General features: G+C 42.7%; 1 protein-coding gene across 18 annotated transcripts in view; it reads right to left on the reverse strand.

Annotated features, from left to right (window-relative positions):
- Positions 1-13504, reverse strand: part of TENM2 (teneurin transmembrane protein 2) — a 1678453-nt gene that overhangs the window by 251252 nt on the left and 1413697 nt on the right. The gene's annotated exons all lie outside the window — the stretch shown is intronic.

Consider the following 13504-nt stretch of genomic DNA (forward strand, 5'->3'; position numbering starts at 1 on the left):
TAGCCACAATTGAAAAAACAATTGGTATAATTATTGAGCCAATGAAGCCCCTTTACTCTCAGGAAAGTGACCCACAATGACCAAGAGATGCAAATTCTAGGCTAAGTGCAAGAAAATGGGCCTTGAGCATCCCAACGGGGCATCCTGCTTTCCTTGTAATACTTCTTTCTTTCCCCGATACAAATTAAATAGTCACAGATGCTATTCACAGGTGATCTGCTAGCCACACACTGTAAGAGACTGACCAGCCACAGCCAGAGTGGGGGAAGTTCACCACACAAACAGTGCCAAATAAAGTGAGCAAAGGACGTTTGTGGAACTCAGGTCAGTTCTCAATGGTCTGCCATGAAGAGCTCCATGTGAAAGAGTTGGCCAATCTAAAAATAATAGCCATTGTCTTATTACTTGTCACAGCACTTTATGATTTTCCTCTTGTTTATTCTTAATAACTCTGCAAAAGTGAGCATTATTATCCTCATGCTGCTGCTCTAAAATGATACTCTGAAACTCAGGGAGGTTTAAGTGATATCCAAATTCAAACCTGGGTCTGAACAGAGATCTGAAGCCCACATGCTTTCCACCCCTGTCCCTTGCTTCTAACATCAATCATCAATTGTCTGTACTTCCTTTTACTTTAGCGAAATGAGGAGTGGTCCCTCTAGCTGACTCAGTACAAAGGAAGTGAAGAAATCTTGAGGGGCAAGAGAAGCTGCTAACCGGTCAGTGCGGATCATAAGGACCAGAGCAGGGTGCCTTCTAGGAGATGAAGCCCATTGCAAGGTTGAGTCCCATCCTGGGTGGCTCAGTGTGGCGATCCTATGAGGTCAACTCTAATCTCTTCTAACAATCATTGAGCATTCTGTACCAAGCACTTTGCAAAAAGCTGTGCATACAACATCTAATATATCTTTGCAACGACTCTTGGAGATGGGTGCATTTATTATTACCATTTTATAGGTAACAAAACTATTTCAGAGAGGTGAAGTAACTTGCTCAGAGTCATGCAGTCAGTACGTGGAAGAGTGGGGATTCCAGCGCCATTCTGTCCGATTCCAGAGGTTTTGCTGTTAGCTACCAAGCAAGCTGCCTCCTTCACCTCCCACTGAGAAGATGCTTGGGGATTATGATTTCACCGCTCATGCGAGGTCAAGGCCAAGAGGCAGTAAATATGGTTTCTGAGTGCCAGCTCCACAGAATCTATGTTTACATGGGTGTTGGAATTCAGCAGGTCTGACTTTGAAGCCACTCTTGCTCTTCACTAATTGTTTTACTCTTAGCAAGTTATTTGATTTATGCCTCAGTTTCTGCATTTGTAAAATGGGAATAAAATGAAGATAATGAATGCTCCTTGAAATGTTGCAGGAACTCACTATGAAGCTGTTGCTTTGGGGAAGAAAAAATATATACTGTTTGTCAGATAAAATAATGGAATGATAGTAAGACAGAGTTGAAGGGCACTGGGGACTCCCCATGGGAGGTGAGGGAGCGTTATGGTTCAGTGCACGGGTGTTTTGTTAGGGCAGCTCCTATCTGTACAACCCCGGACAAGCTACTTAACATCCCTAAGCCTCAGTGTCCTCATCTGTGAAATGGAGATAAAAACAGTACAATCCCATAGGGTTGTTTTGAGGGTTAAATGTGTCGATGAAGGGAAAGCCTAGTGACCAGCATAGAGTGAGTGTTGCATAAATGTTATGATGGAGGAACCAAGGCTCTGGAAAGGTGCATGCTTGTCCCTGGTTGCAGCTCAAGTTAACAGTGCAGAAGGAGGGGAATGTAGGCCTCTTGATTTCGAGTTTGTGCCGCTTCTCCCCAGTGGTGCAACCTTGGGCAAGTTACTGAAACTTTCTAAGACTTGGTTTTCCCACCTACCAAATGGGGACAATTCTTCTTATGGAGAGAATTAAACGAGGGATTCAAGGAAAGCCCTCAACTTGAAGCATCATTAATGCTCACCATGTGTTAGCTGCTATCATTCTGCCTTCTCTTCTGATCTAAAGGAGAGGTTTTCTTTTATCCTCAGGAATGAGGATGAGAAAAACAGGAGGAAACTTTTCCTCATGGCTGTTTGCTGACTCAGAGAAGGAATGGGAAACACCCACCACAGAAAAGAAGCAATCATGAAGTGGACAAATCCCAAACTCAAGAAAGCCACTGGGGAGACACCATCTGAGGCACTCTGGTCTCCCAAACTAAACAGACTTCTCCTTGAGGCGCAGCACATGGAATAAGTGCCTTAGTCTTCTTTGTGGCATTCTTTCTCTTTCCGATTCTAGAAGCTTCTGTCAGTTAAACTCAGAAGCACTTTATTCTCGTTCTCTGCTGCAGCGCCGAATGTCACTGTGGAAAGAGCATATTGTTTGGAGTCTGACTACCTGGGTACTGGCTCTAGACCTGCTATTTGCTAGCCTTGTGTCATGGACAAGTTCTTTCCCCTACCTGGGCCTGTTTCTGCCATTGTAAAACGCAGCTAATGATGCCTGCTGTCCACCACAGAATCATGAGGTGCCTCTCAAACATAAAGCATGATTTGCTTTTCCCCACCATTTCCTGCACTGTCTGTCTCCAGTCAGGAGGAAAGGGGGAAACTGTGCTATTGCCTACAAAAAGCAAAATTTCCCTCAGTCTTTGGTCCTTTACTTGAGAGGAAGCAGCTTTCCTTTCCATCTGTGGTCCTGCTATAGAAGGAGGATGGTAGCAGAGTACTGGCTGATGGTAAGAGGCTACTTAGGCTGGTTTATAGCAAGAGGAATCAGTTACAGGCTTGTTTAGCCAAAGCAATGCCTGCAAAGCAGATGAAGCTTCACCAGTCTACAGAGATTAATGCTAGGCTCCCAGCGGCTGATCCAGGTCAGAGGACAGTGTGGAAACAGCACTTCAGCCTCATGAACTGCTTGGCTGGAAATGGCGCCATTATGCTCCCCAAGAGCCCTTCTTCATCCCTGGGGCTGTCAGAACAGAACCACTGTCACTCATGAGACCCTGGGCAGGGGTTGCGGGCAGGAACCAGAGCCTCTCATTTTCAAGTCATTTGCCTTCAGTTTGGGAATCCTTCCATTTCATTGTTCCATTAAGGGTGATTTCATCTTTTAAGTGAACTTCAATGAATGATGAAATAAAATACTTTGCACAGATGGCCCTGCATTTGAATAAGAGGAAACCATTATGCCTAGTGCAGAATGAAGTGTTTTATTTGCGTTTCTAAGGCAGCAAGGAAAGCCTTTGTGGAAAATTTTTTTTTAAGCTTTAAGGAAATCAACTTGTCTACCCTTATTTGGCATTGATGAGCAGGAAACCTATTATACCAGAGATGAAGATAGCTGTGATTAAGAGAGTCTAGATGATAATTAAATGCAAGGACTAAGAGGCCAGTGCACTTGGGGCTGAGACCTGGCCCTATTACTTACTAATTACATAATTTGGAGAAGGTCATCTAATATTTTTGTGCCTCCATTTCCTATTCTGTAAGATAGAAATGATAATAGCACCTATCCCATGTAGTGGTAGTAAGAATTAAATGAGAAAAATCTATGTGAACTGCTTAGCATGTAGTAAATGCTCAAAAATATTAACTATCGCCATTACTATTAAGATATAAAGAAGGATTTAGAAAAATCTTGTATTGTGGGTAAGCGGAATTGCCCCCCTCCTTCACAAATGTTGAAGTTCTAACCTCCAATAGCTGTGAATGTGACCTTATTTGGAAATCAGGTCTTTGCAGATAATCAAGTTAAGATGAGCTCAATAGGGTGAGCTCTAATCCAATATGAATGGTGTCCTTATAAATAGGGAAAACTTGGATGCAGGGACAGATATAAAGGCAGGGAGAATACCATGTAAGACTGGAGTTGTGCTGCCACAAACCAAAGAACTCCTAGAAGCCGAGAGAGAGGTCCAGAACAGACCCTTTCCTAGTGCTTTCAGGGAGAGCATGGACTTGCTGACACGGCGATGCTGGATTTCCAGCCTCCAGAACCATAGGAGACAATAAGCTTGTGTTGTAAGCCCCTCAGTGTGTGGTCCCTTGAGATGGCAGCCCTTGCAAACTAATACACTCTCTTTCAGAGTGCCACCCTGGAAAAGTATGTAAGAGAGATTTCCCAGAAGTAGCTGTTGCGTCTATTTCCAGAAAAGCAGAAACCTGGCTTTTGTTGTTGTTGTTGTTGTTGTTGTTGTTCAGACAGAGTCTTGCTCTGTCACCCAGGCTGGAGTGCAGTGGCATGATCTCGGCTCACTGCAGTCTCTGTCTCCCGGGTTCTGGTGATTCTCCTGCCTCAGCCTCCCGGGTAGCTGGGATTACAGGCATGTGCCACCAGGCCTGGCTAATTTTTGTATATTTAGTAGAGATGGGGTTTCACCATGTTGGCCAGGCTGGTCTCAAACTCCTGACCTCAGGTGATCTGCCCGCTTCAGCCTCCCAAAGTGCTAGGATTATAGGTGTGAGCCACTGTGCCCAGCTGAAACTTGGCTTTTGAATATTCAAGTACTCTAATCAGACACTGTTGATTTTCGGTGGCATTAGACAATTTCAACCCTCATTTCCCTTATCATCTTCAAAGGTCTAGAAAAGCTTTCCTAGACTCTTTTGAAACAAGGGATAGACGTGTAACACAGTTCTGATTAATAAGACGTAAGTAAAATTTGGCTGGGATGTGTATGTGTGTGTAGTGTGTGTTGGGGGCTGGGAATGGTTTAGACTTTTTCTGGTAAGACAGGCAAAGAATTGGAATATTTCTCCTCCTCTATCTCCCGCTTTGAAGGTGGATGTGATATCTGGAGCTGCATCAGCCATCCTTAGACAATGAGGCAGGAAACCCAAGGAAATAAAACCAAAGTGCTGGGAATGGCAAAGTGGAGATGGGAAGAACCAGTGTCCTGGATGGCATCACTGAGCAGCAGAAACGATGCCAGGGTTGCCAACCTTGGACATCTAGCTAGTAAGGTCAGGAAATCGAGCCTCAATATAAACCACTGTTAGATGTGTTTTTTTTTTTTTTTTTTTTTTTTTTTTTTTTTTGTTTTTTTTTTAACAGTTGTTCTTGATAACTTACAGCTGAAAGGTATCCCTATCTGAAACACTGCCTTGGCTGAGCATCCTGAGAAGAACTTTGGAATTGCCCCCTCACCTTCAGTTTTTTTTTTTTTTTTTTTTTTTTTTGAGACAGGGTCTTGTTCTGTCACCAGGCTGGAGTGCAGTGGCATGATCATGGCTCATGGCAGAATCGACCTCCTGGGCTCAAGCTATCCTCCCACCTCAGCCTCTGAAGTAGCTGGGATTACAGGTGTGCACCACCACACCTGGCTAATTAAGAAAAATATTTCTTGTAGAGACAGGGGTCTCATTATGTTGCCCAGGCTGGTCTCAAATGCCTGGGCTCAAGCAAGCTTCCCACCTTGGCCTCCCAAAGCACAGGGATTACAGGTGTGAGCCTCTGTGCCTGGCCTCACCTTCCGTTTTGAAGTGTATTTCTTTTTATCTCCCAATTCCTTCAACCTGTTTCCCATATTCCCACATGCCCTGACATGGATTGTTTTACAATAGAGTACTAGCTAAGGAATGTGTCATCTTTCAGCTCTCAGGACAAGGCTGATGGGGAGCTAGCCAGTCTTTGGATGATCAGAGGGACTGTACATTTCTTTTCTTAGATACTTTGTTATTGGGGGGGTTCTGAGGATCCTGGGGCTTGGGGGATGGGAACACACAAAGTCAAAGTCACTCAAGCATATATTTTCAAGTTGATGGCAATACACATAGTGGTGAGAACGTGACCTTTGCAGTTAAACAGACCTATATTTTCAATTCCAAATCCTAACCACTGGCTATGCATGACTATGCGTAAGTTATTTAGCTTCTCTGAACCTCTTTCTCTAATTATAATTAGGAAAATTGAGTCACTGGGACATTTAGGTCAGATATTAAATGTGAAGTTTCTGCACATAGTAGGTTTTTCATAAGTGGTTGACTTTATTATCCTTTTAAAGCAGAGAAAAACCAGCAAGTCATGCTTTAGGAAGAGTCACATTCAGGGGCACTTTTCATTATACCTCTTCAGTTGAACCCTGTCTACGCTGCATAGGGCTGACTGGTTCAGTCAAATAACTTTTTGGAACTTAATGCCACAGCTTGTTTCTATGAAGGGGACTGAGGCCCATGGACATAAAAAGAATCACCAAGAGCAATGAGAGACACAGAGCCAAAGATGAGCTACACAGGGCAATATAAGTTCTTATTTTAGTTCAAGTGGTAAAAAAGAAAAAATATATCTGAAGATGTAATTATAAATCAATTAGAGCAGGAATTTTCAACCTTGGCACTATTATCATTTTGGATCAGATATTTCTTTAACTGGGGGCTGTCCTGTGCATTGAAAAATGTTTAGCGGCATATCTGGTCTCTGCTTGCTACATACTGGTAGCATCTCCCAGTCGTGACAAACAAAAACATCTCCAGACACTGCCAAGTAAATGTTCTCAGGGCTGATGTGAGGGCGCACTGACTTAGAGAAAAAGGCAGAATCCTGATGCAAGAAGAAAATCTTGCTGGGTGAGTCTCACTGGAGACCATCTGCACATCATTCCCAAAGCATTATAATCCTGCATAACGTGCAAAATAGCAAGAGCAAAAAGGAAATAACTTTGCACATCTTAGGACCCTGACCACCTCATTAATGAGCAAAGGCTGAGGTGACTGGTTATTACTCTATCCGGACTGCAGTACAAGGAGTGATAATATTTGGACTATTTCATCAATCTGTGCCAAGGACCTCTTCAAATCAAGTCAGCTTAATGGGCAAAATGTTTGATATTCTATAAAAAGACCTAGTGGGTTCCCATCCATCCTTTTTACACAAAGTGCTATTACAGCCAAAAGGATCACTGCAAGAGCAGTTATGAAAAGGAAGCAGAGCCTGAGAAGGAGCCTCATTCCGTTTCTTCATAACGCCCCCAAATTGAATATGCGGAGGGGCATTCGTTCCTAATACACGGACAGTGCTTGCCAAGCCCCTGCTCATCTCCCACACAGAGACTATAAAAGATCTGCTAATCAGCGTAGCTGCAGAATAGGAGTGTTTGCATTTGACTCTCATTCTCTACGGCTTCCAATAACTTTCAGGGCTCTTCCCCATGAACATCTCTCCTTATCCTTCATCATCATTTACTTACAAAAATGCAGTCTTAGAGTTGCTACTCATTTACACTTCTCTCAGGATCTTTTTGGGAGCCCTTGGTCTGGAGATTGTAAAATACTGTTCTAAAAGATGCTGTTGTATACATTATGAAGCTCTGAAGAGGGCAGAACTTGAGGGAGAGGCTGCTCTGCATGAAAATATTCATACACATTATTTCATTATACACTTGAGAAATGACAAGTTGATTTGGAAGAACAGTGTAAGCTGTTCTCTTACAATTTTACCCACGGTTAAGAGCCTGTTCACTTTATTCCAAACTCCACTTTAAACTTCTCCTGGATGTCTTACAACTCTCACGCAATCTTTGTATTCCCCAGGGCAGGTTTCCTTTATATTTTAAAGAGGCTTTCAGAGCGTTGTCAGCTATAGGACCACAATTAGACAATAACACTATAGCTATCCTATGATTATTCTAACCTGGCTGATAAGTCAATTACATTTAAATGCCATTGAAAATAACTCCCCATATGTATGTTGAACTATAGACTTGTCAGGAATGCACACCAAAATTAATTCTTCCTTAAGATGTGACATTCCTCTCCAGGAACTTCTCTCTCATGGCAGGGAAGCAGGAGGAAGCTGCAGCCTTCAGGGGTGGATTCATCACAGTATCACAGTATTGCCTCTCTTGTGGGCTGAAATGAAGACAGCAAGGGCCTGACCATGGCCTTAACCTAACTGAGCTTAGAAACTGTTACTGATGTAGAATTCCCTAAAGACCAGTATCATGGCACAGGGTCAAAAACTCCACAGAAATGGGATGTCTGGCTTCATGGCCAAGCCTTAGCTCCTGCTACTCTGCAGCAGAAAGGAGACTTGAAAGATGAGAGGAAGGATGAAGATAAAAAGAAAGCACAGAGACATAATTATCTACCAAATTTAGGCTCATCCTCACAGGCAATCCCAATAGCAAGAACTAAAGTGCCTTTGGGGCCTAGATTACCTTGTTTGGAGTTACCTAGTTTGGAGGCTAATTCTAAATTCCCTAGGTGAGCATGCTATTTGATGCTTTACTTTGGGCTCCTAGCATCTGAGACGGTCTTTCATGCCCTTCGGTCAAATGTTAAAGCATAGAAAATAAATCGAGACTTCAGTGTGGGTGAGACAGAGGGCGGGGGGAGGAGGGCAAAGGCTCATTCCCTGATGTCTAGCCCTCTCTGCCCAATCCATAAAGCCATAACTAACTTCATCCATCTCACCCTTCAGCCTGGTACAGTAAGTCAGCCTCATTTGCAGATATACAGGCAGATGCATTAGAGTTTAAACCTGCTCATAGAGTGAATATGTAGCAGATTTATCATAATTTCAAACCTGCCTCTAACCAACTGATCAAAAGGCAAGTTTCTTCTTTCAAGATTTTCATTTGTAAGCTTCACGGCCCCAAATCAAAAACGGCAACGGTATAGACTCCTAGGACCACATTCCACATTTGAAGGCAAGTGCCTTCAAGTCCCGGAGGGTGGTTTTCTATTTATAAACGGGTATGCTGAGTCTTAATGTATATTCCAATGACTCTTCTTGGTTCGCAGAATTTGCACTACATGTAAGCACTACGTTATGGAGGAATTTTGTTAGCCTTTTAGAGTTTAGTTTTTACCCAATTCTGCTCTCCTTTTTCTCTATAGACTTCCATACAAAATCCAAAGTGAATGCCTCAGAAGGGGTCTTGATGGGTTTTATTGGATCAAAGGCCCTCTCACAATAAAGAAACCATGCAGAGATTTACTGAGTGCATAAAAAAGAATGGCTTCTGGCCAGCCTTGGTAGAATTACATCCCAATAAAAAATGTTTTGGCCAACCATGCTTTTAGAGAAGTGAGTGGTGATTTAAAGATATGAGGTTAATTTTTAATTTTTCAGTTCTCCCATTATGACAACAGAGAAACCTTAAGGCCATATTAGGTACTTCTGTCTTCTTTGTCTTGATAGTTGACACAAGACAAATTGTATCACAAATCTGTCTTTTCTTTGGAAGAAATCTCTCGCAGTTCACTCTGAAGCTCTATTTCCATGGCTTCCCCTTTCATCAGGGCCTCACCAACACACACCCACTGATTATTGACAGGGCCTTCGGAGGAGTCTCCCTGTCTCCTGTCCCATCTCCCAATCTATCCTGAATCCTCAATCAATCAACAAATAAATATTTATGGAGCATCTACTAGGTAACTGACATGATATCATGTCATAATTTTATCATATTATACTCCCGCTTATGAACTTGAAGCACCTCCCTATTGCCAAATTAATCAAATTAAACCTCCTGCCAGATTTCAAGGCCATCTATCATCTGGTCTTGCTCTACCTCCTCTGCTATTTTTCACTGCTCTTAGCAGGCGTCCCTCTCCTCATCATACCATATTAATTCTGGCTTCTCCTTTTACCTTTCCTGTTGCTAGTTCCCCCATCTGGAATGATTCTTGGCCCATTCCTAGTTCAGTTTCTAACCATCTTCCCAGGTCTGGGTCGGCCTAGAACCTTCTCCATCCAGTTATCCTCAACTATTCCAGCCCTTGGGAGTTTCCCCCTTCTCTGAACTCCAATAGCCCAATTGCTGAATTGTAACTCAGTATCTCTGCATATTTTCTCTTGAATGAATACACAAAGAACAATTATAATATTAAAATATCAAGCCCTACTTTAAACTTTACATGGAGTGACTATGAAAAAGGTATTATCGCTGTAACGGTTATCAACCATTTCTCACAGTTGAAAACAAATGAAGGCTCAGGAAATTTAATCGACTTTCCCAAAAGCACTCAATCAGAAGAAGTTGAGAGTTGAACCTAACTTCTAAACTAAATTCAGGGTTTCTTCACTGAACTACCTGAATACCCAGCTAGCCCTTAAAATGAGGAACTGTTAAGACTACAAATCAGGTCTTCTTAGCCAAGTAAACAACCATCCTTGAAGTAGATATTTTCAGTGAGTCGTTTGTTTCAGTGGCTCAAGAAAGGAATTCTGTGCCAAGGTGTAGAAAACAGAACCCATCTCAAATTGATAATCAGTTCTCATGTTGAGTGCCGTTCTATACTGAGCCCCCTAACCTTTCTCAGATCATAACTGAAACTCATCTTTGAAGACCCCATAGTCTCCTTGGTTGCCAAGGGGCAGGGTGGTGTAGCACCAAGGTCACATCAGCCTCTCCAATACACATCTCACTCCTTTGAAAAAGGAAGGCCTGGCTGGGTGTGGTGGCTCACACCTGGAATCCCAGCACTTTAGGAGGCCAAGGCGGGCAGATAACCTGAGGTCAGGAGTTCGAGACCAGCCTGGCCAACATGGTGAAACCATGTCTCTACTAAAAATTAGCTGGGCGTGATAGTGGGCATCTGTAATCCCAGCTACTCGGGAGGCTGAGGCAGGAGAATCGCTTGAATCTGGAAGGCAGAGGTGTTGCAGTGAGCCGAGATCATGCCGCTGCACTCCAGCCTGGGTGACAGAGTGAGACTACGTCTCAAAAAAAAAAAAAAAGAAAAAGGAAGGCCTGGAGTACATGTGCTGATCTGTGAGTTCCTGAATTGGGAAAAACTCAGATAGCTGAGTGAGCTTTAAATTAAAAAATAAAACTTCATACAATCTTCAAAAAGAGATAAGCTTGGGCCTGTTGATGAGCAGAGGTGAGTAAAAATAAAACAGCTGTAACCACGAACCCAAACCATCCTGATTTCTTCATCCCTGGCAGGCACCCAGGTGGAACCCAGCTGAAATTGCAGCTCATTAGCACCGACAGATAGAAGTTTAAGGGAAAGTGTGTAGTAAACAATGGTAATCCTGACTTAAGCAGGAGAAAGCGACCTTTCTCTCTTCTCTAAAATAAATCGCTGTTTCGGGCAGCACGTCACTGTTTTACTATTACTGGTTAATACGACCGCAGGCAGAAGATGCAGCTGTGGCTCCGTGAACAGGCTCCACAGTCAGGCTGAACATAATCCCTCATGTAATGAAAAACCTATTTCTATTTCTGAGGCCTCACTACTCTTCATACTGAAGAGCCTTGTGCCTGTCACACATTTATTGAAGCTTATTACTCATCTAGGCAGCAGGCCCCAGTTAGTATTTGGAATTATATTTTAAATCACAATTTTTCTATTATTTATTTTAGGATTCCAAGGCTATGGTGAAAGCATGTCAGTGTTATTCTCAATGTGCATTCAAAGGCATTAAAGCCCTAAATCAAAATTCTTTTCTACATGGAGAATCTATATGCACATGTGGAAAACCTTCAGTCAGGACCGCATGACAACTCTCGCGCACTAGAACCTCAGGACCCTCCCAGAGTCACGTGGTTCAGGGTACCGATGTTAAGTCTTCCCATTCAGCTTCAGGGTAATCTTTTCTGGGCTACCAGCTTTATTCCTCCCTCTCACAACATGCTGTTTTCTTTGGCTTTTAAAGATAAATGGATAGAGTCTCTTAGAATGCTGGGGACAGGGCTGTGAACAGATGGGCTAAAACTGTAGCCTCATCATCCAGTGGAAACATAAGAACTGGCTTAATCTAAGTCAGAGGATTTTCCTAACTGCCCACGAAGCTTGAACTTCTGTTTATTCACAAAGCCAGTGATGGGCATGTGGTTCTCCCTTGTTCTGTAGAAGCCAACGGAAACTATAATTCTCTCTAGCTATGCATTTGGCCTCCTCTTTTTATATTCCCAGGAATATATACCATATATACTACAGTGACTCAAAGGAATGCTTCTCCTATCTTTTCTGTCTTGTGCATGCTTGCTTTTTCTTACGGTACTTATTTTCCCCTCTGCACAAAAAATACTCTCCGTCATTAGGTTCTGCACCCCACTTGGCCTATCATGTGAATGACAAATTAGGCAGCACTTGACACCATTATCTATACAATACAAAGAATTTTTTCTATGTTTCTGCAATTCATACCTAGTTACTTTTCATGTTGGAGGTCTCTCTCTACCAAGAGAGATTCCAGACCAGCTCTTCCAACAAAATCCTATTGTATAACTGTCCTGGTAAGTGACTTTTGAAGGGCATGATAACAAGCCAAGAGCCACTTTAGTCCAATCTGGGTATCTTCTCAATCAGCTGGTTTTTTGGTTTGGTTGTTTTGTGGAATTGTGGGAGACACAGGTATGATAAAGTTTTGGGGGAGGGGTGAGGCAGTGGTAGCGTGTTATGAATAAAGAATTACAAAGGGCGTGGGCAAAATTAGCAAGGTATTCAGACATGCAATTAAAGAGTTCAGACTTGGCTTTCGTGTGATCTCTGTATTTTTTTTTTTTTCATGTTTTGACAGCATTTTCCCTGGGTGGGGTCCACAGCTTGTTTAAGAAATCCCTTAGTCATACAAACATGACAGACAGCTCTTTTTCTTCCTTCAAGATGCATTTAGTCACAGATCATTTCATTGTATCCACTCTCCTATTTGCCTTTGATATTAAAACAAGCCATCGGTGTTTCACTACAATATGGATACTACCGTGGGTCAGCTGACCTTTCCGAAAGGCTTAATTCCTGACAGTTTTGAAGAAAAGAATAAAACACCACGCAATCAGCACTCACATCCCCAGAAAAGAAATACAGACATTTTCTCCCAGACAGGGCAAAGTTCATGAGACCTTAGACAGCACCTTTACCCAACAATCTTCCACCCAAAGAACCGAGGGTGGAGGTGGGGAAGAGGGGATGGGGACAAGAGTCGGAAAAAAATCACAGATCCACAGACTGGTAAGTTTTTTAAAAGCCTAAAATGAAATTAACTTTATTGTTGTTTTGTATTATGTATATGACTTAAAAAAATTAACCTTGATAGAGCAGGATAAATCTGGATTTCCCCCAAGGCGATTTAAAGGTGGAGTGTATAGGGCAGGAGAGAGGAGGAAAAAGAAACAGTGGCATCCATATCTGTGCAAATGCAAACATTGTTAAAGATTAAATCTTTGGAAGCAGGACTAGAAGTTGGTTTCCTGAAAATCAAACCAAATCCACCTGTCCAGATACTTTATTAAGATGGGTACATATTAAAAGAGGTTTCTGATTGGCACTTTTGAAGTAGGGTCAGTGGGGATAGTGGTCTGTGTGTGTGTGTGTGTGTGTGTGTGTGTGCCTGCGCGCGCATGTGTGCATCCCAAATGGGGGCTGGCCTCCCTTCCCTTCTTTTTCACTGCTCCACTCCCAAGTCCCCACTACCACTAGCCATGGCCTCGGCATATCTATGTCCTGGTCTAGGCCAGAGCCTCTCCCATTGGGATTAAGAGACTCTCCTAACTGTGGGCAGTTCATAAATCCATAGAATTTGATTGGGAACTAACATTGCAGGGTAATCTCAAATATCACTATTGGATCTTT

The sequence above is a fragment of the Symphalangus syndactylus genome, chromosome 7, assembly GCF_028878055.3.
Source record: "Symphalangus syndactylus isolate Jambi chromosome 7, NHGRI_mSymSyn1-v2.1_pri, whole genome shotgun sequence".
In the NCBI taxonomy this organism is placed as follows: domain Eukaryota; kingdom Metazoa; phylum Chordata; class Mammalia; order Primates; family Hylobatidae; genus Symphalangus; species Symphalangus syndactylus.